This window comes from Oryctolagus cuniculus, chromosome 5, assembly GCF_964237555.1.
Source record: "Oryctolagus cuniculus chromosome 5, mOryCun1.1, whole genome shotgun sequence".
NCBI classification, from domain to species: Eukaryota; Metazoa; Chordata; class Mammalia; order Lagomorpha; family Leporidae; genus Oryctolagus; species Oryctolagus cuniculus.
Genome location: NC_091436.1, coordinates 86,617,788 through 86,629,707, shown reverse-complemented (window position 1 = coordinate 86,629,707; position 11,920 = coordinate 86,617,788). Strand labels below are relative to the sequence as shown.

The following is an 11,920-nucleotide window of genomic DNA, read 5'->3' as shown; positions in this document are numbered from 1 at the left end:
ATAAATTATGGACGGCATGGTGCCTTAGAAGCCATAAAGGCTCAGTGCATTTTCCCACAGCACTGCAGAATTCACTGTTGAAGCAACAGGACTATGATCTTACAGGTAAAGTTACTTAGCATCCAGCTACAAAAAACAGAAAACTGGTCTATAAAAACTATGAGAGTAGCGGTAGCCAAAAACCACAGAATTTCTTGTAGGTAGAGAAAACTGTGCCCATTTTCTTGGCCACCTGCTGAATATTACCAATGGAGAAACCAAGGCCCAAGGAAGGGGTGGCAATCTGGCCAATTCATATGTGGAGGAAGCTCCAGGGCCATTGCAACTTCCAGCCTGATGCTACCCCACTGCGGGCACTAGGGTTTCACAGGGGGCTCACTGACTACAGGAATGCACATGATAGGAGATTAAGCTCTAAGAACCCGGCTACCTTTAAAGACAGGTTTTCCTGATGGGACAGAAACGGTCCCAGAAGACATGTGAGATCCAGTGAGGAAAAGAGAATGCAGCACATCATTGGCTGAACGGAGCCGCCAGGAACTGCACTGGGTACAGCGGCAGGTGGCCATCTTCCCAGGAGTACAGGTGCTGGTCTCTCATGTTGTAGGCTAACATGGCCAGAACAGACTGGGAAGTTCTGACATCAAAGCTGGCGTTGATCTGCTTTCCTCCTAACAGATCGAAGGCGAACGTTATCCTTGTGTCTTTGGTGTCTGTGACGTAGAGGATCCCGTGGGCGATGAAGGCGTTGCCTGCCTTGGACTTTGGGTAGGTGGTATTGATGTGCTGTGCCACAGAGAAGGTCCTCTCCTCCAGCTGCACAACAAGGAAGCTCGAGCCATCCGCGCTCGAAGCGTAGATGACCCACAGCTCCTGTTCGTCCATAGCCAGGTTGAAGTACGTCTTGGAATTGACGAAAAGGTATTTGCAGTCAAAATACCGGGAGTTTTTAAGCTTCAGCGTTTCAGATGTTTCTTTGCCAAAATCGAATCTCACGATGGTGTTGGAGCCCCCTTTGTGGTAGTAGAGAGAGTTGTTGTACACGGTGTGGCCGCAGCCATGGAAATAGTAGGAGGTGAATGATCGTGCAGCTGCCGTTCAGGAGGACGGTCTGGTCTTTGAATTCCATCACCATGATGCCTGAAAAGTGTTTGGTCACCCAGATGCAGCTGTCGTTCTTAATAGCAGACTCTTGTATCCAAGCCCCAAAATTCTCCTTGACCTTGAAGACTTGTGTTGGGTTCCCAATGGAGGTGATCGTTGATTCTGCTTTGGGGGAGTGATGCTCATTGACTTTCTCATCAACTTTTCCAACCAAGGTGTCATCATTGGGTATGGCACATGTCTCGCCTGGGCACTGGCCATTGAACAGGTTTGGCTGCTGAGGGCCTTTGGATCTTTTGCTTCCAGGGGGCCCTGGAGGCCCTGGGGGGTCTGGGGGCCCAGGTGGGCTGGCTGGGCCTGGGTCACCTTTGGCACCTGCTACAAGCACATCATTGGACGCATCTCCCTTGGCTCCCTTCTGCCCCGGCGGGGCCTCGTTGCCAGTCGAGCCCAGCTCACCGACGTCCCCCCTCTCTCCCTTTTCCCCTGGATTTCCTGTGGCTCACTGGTTCACTTTCAAAATGCTCACAGTGGCAAGGCTGGGTCAGGCTGGAGTCAGGAACCAGGAACTCAATCCAGGTCTCCCATATTGAGATCACCTGCTGCCTTCCAGGATGTACATTGGCAGGAACCTGAAATCAGAAATTGAGCTGGTACTTGCACTTGGGTATTTGGATATGGGACGTGGGCATCCCAATCAGTGTCCTAACTGCTAGCTCATGTGCCTGCCTCACTTTATTGGTTTTTATGGTTAGGTTTGTGGAGATTGAATAACCATGCCTCTGCTGCAATCCTTCTCAGGAATGTCTGTGATTTGTGTTTAAAAAGATGTGAAGTCATGCTCATGGCTCACGGTTTAGCTTGCTAGTGTTGCCATAACAAACTACCACAGAATAGGTGACTTAGTGTTCCTTATTTATTTATTTAAAATTTTATTTGCTTATTTTCACTTTATTTAAAAGGCAAAGTGAGAGAGACAGAGAGAGAGAGAGATCTTCCACCTGCTGGTTGACTATCCAGATGCCCTCAGCAGCAGGGCCTCAGCTCAGAACTCAATCCAGGTTTCCTAAATGGGTGCCAGGGACCTAAATACTTGAGCCATTACCTGTTGCCTCCCATGGTGTGCATTAGCTGGGAACTGGACTCAGAAGCAGAGCTGGGTCTAGAACTCAGGCACTTTCCTATGGAATGTGGGTTTCCTAAATGCATTTAACTAGTTTGCCATATGCCTGACCCAACTGAGTGGCTCAAACCATTTTCGGGGCTGCTGTTGTGGTGTAGTGGGTTAAGACGCCCACTGTGATGCTGGCATCCAACAACAGCCCAGGTTCAAACCCACTGCTTTATTTCTGATCCAGCTCCCTGCTAATGTGCCTGAGAAAGTAGGAGATGGCCTAAGTTCTTAGGTCCCTGCCACCCATGTGGGAGAACAGGGTCAAGTTCCAGGCTCCTGACTGTGGTATGGTCCAGCCCTAGCCATTGTGACCATTTGGAGAGTAAATCAGTGGATGGAAGATTCTCTCCCTCTCTCTCTCTCTCTCTCTCATTCTGCCTTTCAAATAAATAAATGTGTTTGGGGTTGGTGGTGTGACTTAGTGGATTAAGCTGCTAGCTGTGATCCATATCCCATATGGGTGCCAGTTCAAGTCCCAGCTTGTCCATTTCTAATTAGCTCCCTGCTAATATACCTGGGAAAGTAGCAGAAGATGACTTAAGTACTTGGACCCCTGCGATCCATGTGGGAGACTTGGATGGAGGTCCTGGTTCCTGGCCTCAGCTTGGCCCAACCCTGGCTGTTTCAGCCATTTGAAGAGTGAACCAGCAGATGGAAGATCACTCTCTCTGACTTCCCACAACCCCCATAACTATGATTTTCAAGTTTGAAAGGCAGAGTTACAGAGGTAGAGGAGGGAGGGAGGGAGGGAGAGAGAGAGAGAGAGAGAGAGAGAGAGAGAGAGAAAGAGAGAATCTTCCATCCGCTTGCTTGCTTCTCAAATGGCTGCAACGGCTGGAGCTGGACTGATCTGAAGCCAGGAGCCAGGAGCTTCTTCCAGGTTTCCCATGTGGGTGCAGGGACCCAAGCACTTGGGCCATTTTCCACTGCTTGCCTAAGCCATAGCAGAGAGCTTGGTTGGAAATGGAGCAGCTGGGTTTCGAACTGGTGCCCACATGGGATGTGACAACACAGACAGTAGCTTTACTTGCTATGCCACAGCACTGGCCCCTAAATAAATAAATCTTTAAAAAAAACCCAAATAAATCTTAACATAAAGAAATTACTTTTGTTATAGTCCAGAGTCTGGAAGTCTGAAATCAACATATGATTGTTTTTTTTGGAGATTGTTCATTCCGTAACATACATCCTTTTATATTTAAAATGTATTTATTAAAAAAGATTTATTTATTTATTTATTTATTTGAGAGAGAGAGAGAGAGAGAGAGAGAGAGAGAAATCTTGCTTTAACTGGTTTATTCTCCAAATGGTCAAAATAGCCAGGTCTGGGCTGGGCTGAAACCAGCAATTAGGAATTCCATTCTGGTCTCCCCCATGGGTTCCAGGGACCCAAATACTTGGACCATCTCCGCTATCTTCCCAGGCACCTCAGCAAGAAGCTGGATTAGAAGTGGACTGGCTTTTTGATATGGGATACTGACTTTGCAAGTGGCAGCTTAACCTGCTGCACCACAATGCCAGCCCAACAAACACATATGTTCTAATTCTCTAATATCTATAGCCATAGCTCTCATCCAGGCTCCTTTTTTAGAGTTCAGACTCTTACCTCCCAGTATCTCCCTTTCAGATATACTTGCCCACCATGTTTATGCTGTCACTGTCTTGCATGGTTGACTGAATAAATTATCGAGTAGTTGTTGCATATGTGGACCCACAACACTTCAAAGAATGCATGTCCAGAATGACACTCATTTTCTTTTCCTTAAATCTTTATTCATCTTGGTAAGTGACACCAATATGGTCACTCAGGTGAGAAATCTGTGGTCTTTTATAAGCTCTTCTCTTTTACCTGCCACTTTGAAGAGTCATGGAGTTCTTTTGTTTCTGTGTGCTTAATGTTTTTTTCCCTATTCTTTCCTTTTGTTTTTTTCTATCTATGCCTGCTTCTGTTTTGATTCAGAATCTCTCCTTATTTTCACTTGGATTTTCCTGCCTTAAATTTGCAATTAGATAATTTATTTAGGAATGGATAATATACTCACATGATTCCTTTTTTTTTTTTTTTTTGACAGACAGAGTGGACAGCGAGCGAGCGAGCGAGCGAGAGAGAGTTCTTCCTTTTCTGTTGGTTCACCCCCCAGTGGCCATTGCTGCCTGTGCGCTGCGGCTGGCGCACCTCGCTGATCCGAAGCCAGGAGCCAGGTGCTTCTCCTGGTCTCCCATGCGGGTGTAGGGCCCAAGGACCTGGGCCATCCTCCACTGCACTCCCGGGCCATAGCAGAGAGCTGGCCTGGAAGAGGGGCAACCGGGAAAGAATCCGGCGCCCCGACCGGGACTAGAACCCGGTGTGCCTGCGCCGCAGGTGGAGGATTAGCCTATTGAGCCACGGCACCGGCACTCACATGATTCTAAAACCAAAAGCTTCAATTTGAGGGTGGGCATTGTTATACAGAGATTAAACTATGGCTCACAACATCTGCATCCCATATCTGAGTGCTGATTTGAATTCTGACTGCTCTGCTTCTGATTCAGCTTCTTGCTAATGTGGCTGGGAAAGCAGCAGATGATGATCCAAGCACTTGGACCCCTGCCACTCATGTGGAAGACCTGGATCCAGGTCCTGGCCCCTGGCTTCAGCCTCACCTACTGTCAGCTGTTGTGGGCATTTTTGGGAATCAGCCATTTGATGGAAGGTCTCTCTTACTGTCTTCCCCCTTTCTCTGCCATTCTTCCTTTCAAACAAATAAATAAGTAAATCTTTAAAAAAAAAAAAAAACTCTAGTGAAATGTTCATTCTGAACCCTCTATTTGAGCCACCCAGTTCACTTCCCTGGAGGCTATTAATGTTATCAGTTTCTAGTGTCTCTTTAGAGACATATTTTATGTATATGTTGTTCTCTCATGTATGCGTGCTTATTAAAGTAAAAATACTTTTGCTTGTTCTTTTCTATTTAAATGGTAGGATATGCTGTATGTTATTCTGCAATTAAAAATTAGCAATAACTATTGGATATCATTTTCTGTCAATGCATAAAATGGTTTTTAATAGTTTTACAGTATTCCATTTTATAGATATACTGTTGATGAACATTTATAAGCTATGAATTACCTTGTATGTAACCTTTTATACTTGTGTAAGTGTACCCATAGGATACATTTTTCCAAGTGGAATTGCTGAGTCAAAAGATATGCAGATTTTTAGTGTGGACAGATGTTGCCAAACTGTCCTTCAACTTGTCTTTTGAAGTAGTCTTTTTTTTTTTTTTTTTTTACAGGTAGAATTATACACAGTGAGAGAGAGAGAGAGTCAGAGAGAAAGGTCTTCCTTTTTCCATTAGTTCACTCCCCAAATGGCTGCCATGGCCAGCGCTGTGCCGATCCGAAGCCAAGAGCCAGGTGCTTCTTCCGGGTCTCCCATGCAGGTGCAGGGGCCCAAGCACTTGGGCCATCCTCCACTGCCCTCCTGGGCCACAGCAGAGAGCTGGACTGGAAGAGGAGCAACCGGGAAGAGGAGCAACCGGATCTAGAAGCGGTGCTCATAAGGGATGGTGGTGCCACAGGCGGAGGATTAGCCTCCTCCTGGTCTCCCATGCGGGTGCAGGGGCCCAAGCACTTGGGCCGTCCTCCACTGCCCTCTTGGGCCACAGCAGAGAGCTGGCCTGGAAGAGGAGCACCTGGGACTAGAACTCGGTGCCCATACGGGATGCCAGCACTGCAGGCAGAGGATTAACCAAGTGAGCCACTGTGCTGGCTCCTGCAGTAGTCTTTTGACAGATATCTCTGCTTTGAATTCATCCCCTCACTGCTGCCAGTGACAATTTCTAAAATGAAACTCTAATCATGTCACACAGCTTCTTAAAACTCTTCAGTGACTCCCAATTACTCAACAAATAAAATTCAAATTCCTTGATATGGAGTACACAACCCTCTTTTGGGGTTTTTGCTCATCTGGCCAGATTAATTTCTCACCATTTTCCTAGGTTCATTTTACACTCCAGTTAAGTTAGTTCCTGTTTCCAATAAAAGCTCTGCTCCAAGTCTTTGTACCTTTATACATGCTATTTCCCCTGCTTGGAATACTGTCTCATCCTTCAGTACTCAGTTACTTCCTACTCAACAGGATAAAAATATGCGCTGGCTTTTGCTACCACAGTTCTAGGTACCTATCTCTTTGATCACCCTGTCTCTGTGAACAGTAATTACTTGTTCATATCTGTGCATTAAATAGCTATACTATTGACTTCATAAATGCAAAAGGAATGCAGAGTCCAGTCAGGCAATAAGAAGAGTTGAATACAATTAACTAAAAATGAAATTAGCTATAGCTCCAGGTGGATTAAAGCATACCATGGACCCAAATGGAAGAGAAGTTATGATTAAAATTGGGAAAGTGTGAAGTTAGAAAGACACCGGTTTGGGAAGGCAGCACTGACGGTGTGGTAGGCTAAGCTTCTGTCTGTGGTATCGGCATCCCATATGGGCACTGGTTCGAGTCCCAGCTGCTCCTCTTCCAATCCAGCTCTCTGCTTATGGCCTGGGAAAGCAGTGAAGATGGCCCAAGTTATTGGGTCCCTGCACCTGCGTGGAAGACCTGGAAGAAGCTCCTGGCTTCTAATTGGCTCAGCTCTGGCCGTTGTGGTCATCAGTAGATGGAAGATCTATCTTTCTGTCTGTCCTTTTCTTGGTCAAAAACTCTACTTCTCAAATAAATAAATAAAATATTAAAAAACCCAAAAATATAAAAAACAAAGATACCCAGGAAAGCATCATAGCAATACACCTTCTTTTCTGTCATCTGTCTTTTGTTTTATCTCCAGAATTAGCAGATCACATCATTTAATTGATCTTTAACCAAACACACTAGTTGTACATACTGTGCTCTTTGCCTGGAATCTCCCCTTTTATATTTTTAGCTACATAACAAATGTCAGCTCTTGCATCGGAAGATCAGAGGTTAGCCTCCCTGGGAAACTGTCCCTAGAATACAGGAATCATTTCCTCCACTATAGTGTTTCTAAAATTTGAACTTGTTCTTTTTCTTCATTGTTCTATTACACAGTATTACAATTTGTTTATTTGTGTGGCTATTGGCCTGGCCTAGTAAGACCAAGAGCTTTTTGAGGGCAAAATTATATTATTTTCATGTCTGTATTTTTAGGATCTCCTGGGCAATGTTTATGTACAGTAATTTTTCAGTATTTGTTTAAATGAATTGACTGTGAGCTCAATTTGCAGTGTAGTCCAGCAGTTGAGAGCAGGGACTCTGGAGTCAGACTGTTGGTTTTCTTTCTTTCTTTTTTTAAAGATTTACTTTTTTTACTTGAAAGGCAGTTACAGAGAAGCTGAGGCAGAAAGAGAGAGAGAGAGAGAAAGGGAGAGAGAGAGAGAGAGAGAGGTCTTCCATTTGCTGATTCGTTCCCTGGATGGCCACAATGGCCTGAGCTATGCCAATCTGAAAGCAGCAGCCAGGAGCTTCCTCCAGGTCTCCCACATGGGTGCAAGGGCCCAAGCACTTGGGCCATTTTCCATTGCTTTCCCAGGCCATAGCAGAGAGCTGGATCCAAAGTAGAGCAGCTGGGACTCCAATGGGTGCCAATATGGGATGCCAGGCACTGCTGGGACGGCTTTACCTGCTATGCCACAGTGCCGGCCCTGTAGACTGTTGGTTTTCAAAGCAAGGTCTGTCACTTATTGGATGTGTGATCTCAAAAAAGCTACTGTACTTTTTCAGTGTTTCAGTTCTACCATCCCAACAATGAATATACTAGTATCTACCTCTGAATTAAATGAATTAGATACTAGTATCTACCTATGAATTAAATTAAATAACTGTGTGCTTAGCAATATGCTTGACACATTAGAAATGTTCACTTAAAACCATGCAGCCTGGATGTCTTAAACACTTCATTGGTCAATTTTGTTAACAGTAGAACCCAAAATCCAGATCACTCCTCAAGTCTTTGGTCCTAAAGTCAATTCCAGTTGCCTTGATCCATACTCTTAGATGCTTTCTTTTCTTTCTTAATATTTATTTGAAAGGGAGAGTTACAGAGAGAGAGAGAGAGAGAGAGAGGGAGGGAGGGAGGGAGATACAGATACCTCCCACGCACTGCTTTACTCCTCAAATGGCAAAACAGCCAGGGTTAGGCTAATCTAAAGCCAGGGCCAGGAGATTCTTCCTGATCTCCTACGTGGGTGCAGGTGCCCAAGAACTTGGGCCATCTTTTACTGCTTTCCCAGGCCTTAGCAGAGAGCTGGATTGGAAGTGGAGCAGTCGGGACTTGAACTGGCACCCATAAGGGATGCCAGCGCTGTGAGTGGTGGCTTCACCCGCTATGCCATAGCGCAGCCCCTTAGATGCTTTCCACCTTCCCAGCCTGATTCTGATTCCTTACGACTTTCCTGAATGAATCATTAGCCATTTGGCATATGAGCACTTAGAAAGAGAAACAGTTAAGATCAAAATCCAGCAGGATTAAGTAATTATTAAACAGACTTAAGCTTCAGAAGATTCATGGATTCCAAAAAAGAGTTGAGGTGGCTACATAAACACACCCTTAGAAGAAAAATTTAAAAATAAGATATCAGAGGGAAAGAATAATTAGAGTGTAATACTTGAAGCAAGTCAGGGGATATGTTAATATACATTACATGCATTTGATAGGGCTGCCATAACAAAGTGCCATAGACTGGGTGGCTTAAACAACAAAGGTCTATATTCTCAGAGTTCTCGAGGCTGGAAGTCCAGATCTAACTGCCAGCAGGATTGGTTTCTTCTCCAGCCTTTCTCATTGGCTTATAGATGACTGTTTTCTCACTGTCTTCTGTAACTGTCAGTGTTCTTTATTTTATTTTTTATAAACCTTTTATTTAATGAGTACAAATTTCATAAGTACAACCTTAGGAATATCATGATTCTTCCCAGCATTGCCATCTTCTCACCCCCACTCCCATCCCATTCCCTCCTTCCTCTCCCATTCCCGGTCCCATTCTACATTAAGATGCATTTTCAATTAACTTTGTTTTTTTTTTTTTAAAGACTGATTTATTTATTTGAAATTCAGAGTTACACACACACAGAGAGAGAGAGAGAGGGAAAGAGAAAGGTCTTCCATCCGCTGGTTCACTCCCCAGTTGGCCACAACAGCCAGAGCTGTGCCAATCCAAAGCCAGGAGCCAGGACCTGCTTCTGGGTCTCCCTTGTGGGTGCAGGGGCCCAAGGACTTCCATCTGCTGGTTCACTTCCCAGATGGTCCCAGATGTCTGCAAAGACTGGAGCTGTGCTGATCCAAAGCCAGGAGTCAGGAGCTTCTTCTGGGTCTTCTGTGTGGATGCAGGGACTCAAGGACCTGGGCCATCCTCCACTGCCATCCCAGGGCATAGCAGAGAGTTGGATCGGAAGAGGAGCAGCTGGGACTAGAACCAGCGCCCATATGGGCTGCTGGTGCTTCAGGTCAGGGCGTTAACCCGCTGTGCTACAGCACAGGCCCCCAGAGTGCTATTTTTTTAAAATATTTATTCATTTGAAAGTCAGAGTTACACAGAGAGGAGAGGCCGAGAGAGAGAGAGAGAGAGAGAGAGAGAGAGATCCTCCATCCGCTGTTTCACTCCCCAATTGGCCTCAATGACCAGAGCTGCGCTGATCCAAAGCCAGGAGCCAGGGGCTTCTTCCAGGTCTCCCACATGGGTGCAGGGGCCCAAGACCTGGGCCATCCTCTACTGCTTTCCTAGGCCACAGCAGAGAGCCGGATTGGAAGTGGGGCTGCCAGGGCTCAAACCAGTGCCTATACTGGATGTCGGTGCTTCAGGCCAGGGCATTAACCCTCTGCACTACAGCGCCAGCCCCCAGAGTGCTATTTAATGTGATTGTCATTCTATGAGTCTGCTCTGTGGACTGCTTCCCATGTTGTGACATTCTCTCCTTTCTAATTCTATCTGTTGTTATTAATAGACACTTGATCTTATTTATATGATCAATTACACACTTAATATGATCACTTTAACACTTAAGATGGCATTATTATCACCTAGGTTAATGGAATTTGGAGTCCCATGGGAAGTTTTTAAACTTTACCCTTAGTAGTAAGTCTGTAGCATGTATGCATAACTATACAGCTTTACAGTTACCCATACTCCCACCACTCTTCCACCTCCCTCTCTTATTCCCATTCTTATTTTTTACTGGGATCTATTTTCAATTGACTATACACATATAATTAGTTCTCTGTTAGGTAAAGAATTCAACCAATGGTATTAAGAAGGAAAACAAACAAACAAAAAACTGATCCTCAACAGTCAAGAAAAGGGCTCTTAAAGTTACTGTTTCTCAAAGTGTCAATAACACTTATACAGGATTCCTTTTAGGTGCTCTGTTAATTATCACAGATCATTGAGAATATATGCTATTTGTCCCTTTGGGACTGTCATATTTCACTAAGTATGATGTTTTCCAGATTCATCCATTTAGTTGCAAATGACAGGATTTCATTTTTTTACCTCTGTTTAGTATTCCAGAGGGTACATATCTATTTCATAATTTCTTTTATCAGTCTTCAGTTGATGGACATTAGGTTGAGTCCAAGTCTTAGCTGTTGAGAATTGAGCTGCAATAAACATGGGGGTGCATGTAACTCTTGTATTTGCTGATTTCATTTCCCTTGTGTAAATTCCCAGTGGTGGGATGGCTAAGTTCTACAGTAGGACAATATTCAGATATCTGCAGTATCTCCAAACTGGCTTCCACAGTGGTTTTACCAGTTTACATTCCCAGTTTACATTTTATTGATTTAGGTCTTTCTCTCTCTTTTTTGTTTAGTTGGGCTAATGGTGTGTCAATTTTGTGTATTTTTTCAAAAAAACAGCTCTTCATTTTGCTGATTTTTTATATTGTATTTTGGTTTCAATTTTGTTGATTTCTTCTCTAATTTTAAATATTTCTTTACTCCTACTAGTTTTGGGTTTGGTTTGCTTTTGCTTTTCTAGGTCCTTGAATTGTGTTGATAGTTCATTTATTTGGTGCCTTTCCAATTTCTTGAAATAGGCACCCATTGCTATATACTTTCTTCTTAGCATTGCTTTTGCTATATCCCATGAGTTTTTTTTTTAAAAGATTCATTTATTTATTTGAAAGTTAGAGTTACACAGAGAGAGAAGGAGAGGCAGAAACAGAGGGAGAGGTCTTCCATCAGCTGGTTAACTCCCCAATTGACTGCAATAGCTGGAGCTGCACCATACAGAAGCCAGGAGCCAGGATCTTCTTTCAGTTCTTCCATGCAGGTGCAGGGCCCCAAGGACTTGGGCCATCTTCTATTGCTTTTCTGGGCCATAGGAGAGAGCTGGATCAGAAGTGGAGCAAATGCTACTTGAACTGCTGAACGTGCGTTGCCGGCACTGGAGGTAGGTGGTAGCTTTATCCACTATGCCACAGCTTCAGTCTCTCTCATAAGTTTTGATATGTTGTATTATTGTCTTCATTTGTTTTCAGGAATTTTTTGATTTCTACTTTGATTTCTTTAATGACCCACTGTTTATTCAGGAGTTTGTTGTTCAATCTCCATGTATTTACATATGTCCTAGAGATTCTTGAGTTCTTGATTTCCTGCTTCATTCTATTGTGGTCTGAGAAGATGCATGGCATGATTT

The 11,920-nt window shown here is 44.3% G+C and overlaps 1 pseudogene; it reads right to left on the bottom strand.

Annotated features, from left to right (window-relative positions):
* Window positions 1–293: 293 nt before the first annotated feature.
* LOC100344158 (gliomedin pseudogene) overlaps window positions 294–11,920 on the bottom strand; it is a 63,295-nt pseudogene continuing 51,668 nt past the window's right edge.